Genomic DNA, 2,159 nt, shown 5'->3' with positions numbered 1-2,159 from the left:
ACAGATTTAGAAAATTTTGACAGTGGGGGCAAAATATATATATAATAATAATAATAATAATAATAATAATAATAATAATAATAATTTGGGTTTAGCTAGCATGTGTCCTAAGGGCACATGACAAGTTTACCATTAATTTAAGGTTTTAAAATTTTTCATTTAATAACTGCAAAATAAATACATTAAAAACTTAATTTTTTTTGTATTTTTAATAAAAATATTCTCAATTTATAATCTTAATATGTGTCTTTAGGATACAAGATAGATAAACTCTAATAATTTTTTTTACTAAAAATATTATATGTGCATAAAAATCAGCTATCAAATTATTCATTAATCATTATGTATTTGTGTATAAATATATTTATTGTTTAATTTATTTTCAATGTGTATTTTATATTTCAATATACATTCTATACGGATAGTTACTTTTTATGTACATATAGCATAATTATTGTTATAATTATATTTTGTTATTCTAAAATATAATTAGTCTTTAAAATATATAATTTATAAATTAAAACACTAAAATAGTAATTTAAATAATAATATATAATTTAAAATTTTATTTTTTAGGTTTCATATTTTTTAAAAAAATTGAGTAATCTTTTTTTTAACAATACAATCGAAATGTCTCTCTTTCTGTATATATCACAATTAAAAGCCAACTCTCAACGATATTCATAGTTGAAAATTTTTTTTCAATTAATGTATTTAGTTGTTACAGAAAAAACTAAAACTAATTTTAAAAAAAGATAAATAATATCTTTTGAGTTTATTTTTAAGAAAGAACACCAATCTCATTTAAATTGAGAATTGATCATTCTAATAAACATCTAATATGAAATTCTTAAATTGACTATTATGTATAAAAAATTGAGTAAAAATTTATTGTGGGGTCAAATTCAATAATTTAATAGCGCAAATAGATATTATTATTATATACGACTCAAAAAAATTTCAAATTACAGTGGGTCACTTACCCCACTACAATGTATATAGATCCGTCCCTGACTAAACGTGTTTACTGTCGAAATAATCCGACGGTAAATTCCACGCTATATTTTGCTCTTATTTTTTCCCATTTTTCCTTCAATTATTATCCGTGAATTAACCGTCGGAATCGAAAATCCGCTGGTAATGATTTTACCTAACAAATTTCACAACTAAACCGCCAATAAATCTGCCAGTAAAGTCGACGTTAATCTGCGAAACTAAATCCGACAATACTCAACATTTTTCTTGTAACAAATTAAAAAAGAATAATAAATTAAAAAATTAAACAAAATATTTTGATCCTCACCTAAATTTATTATATAAAAAGATATGAGAGTATATACTGCATTTACGAGATTTAAAATTAAACTAAACTAACATCTTAACTGATCAACTAATTAATTAATTCTCATTCTCGATCTCCTTTTTATGCACGAAATTTAATCACGTAAGTTTAATCACAATCATTATCAGGAAGTTCAGAAAACTACATATTTGTGAATTAAAATGTCTAATGAAGTCAAAACTTAAGCCCTATGCTAATCAGACATAAGATTTAAATAAAAAACTCTATTCAGGCGATATATCGAGTATGTGGTGTGCAGCAAATTCAGATAGTATGTTCAATTCGATGTAGGCATCAAATAACCCAGAAAATTCAGCCACAGCAAACATATTCATTCCAAAACACCAGAAAATTCAGCCACAGCAAACAAGTGAACAATAAAACACAGAAATCATGTAACTTAACCTACCCAGGTCACTAAAACAGAATGAAAAAGCAACAAAATTAAAGAGAAGAAAGACAGGAAAGTAGTGAAAGGGAATTGAACCTGCGTTGATGACAGGGAAGGACGAAGAAATTGGGCGAGGCGGAGGAGCGGCAGTAGCAGCGGCACAAAAGTTCGTCGCCCTTGGTTCCTCACTGGACTGGAAGATGCGAAGCAGGGGCTGTTCGCGCAGAGACAGCGTGACTTCGTGCAAAGGAGGGAAGAAATAGGGAAATGGAGAAGAAAATGGAAGAAGGATTGGGCGATGCTAGTCGCCGGTGGTGTTTCAGCCGGACGGAGGCGGTAGGGTTTAGTACGTGGTTCACGTCTCTCTCTCTCTGTTAGGGCATGCAGAAGGGTGGTGAGGAAGAAGATGGAATGACGCGAAGTATC

Source organism: Arachis duranensis, chromosome 3, assembly GCF_000817695.3.
Source record: "Arachis duranensis cultivar V14167 chromosome 3, aradu.V14167.gnm2.J7QH, whole genome shotgun sequence".
In the NCBI taxonomy this organism is placed as follows: Eukaryota; Viridiplantae; Streptophyta; class Magnoliopsida; order Fabales; family Fabaceae; genus Arachis; species Arachis duranensis.
Note: the sequence above shows the minus strand (reverse complement) of the source record.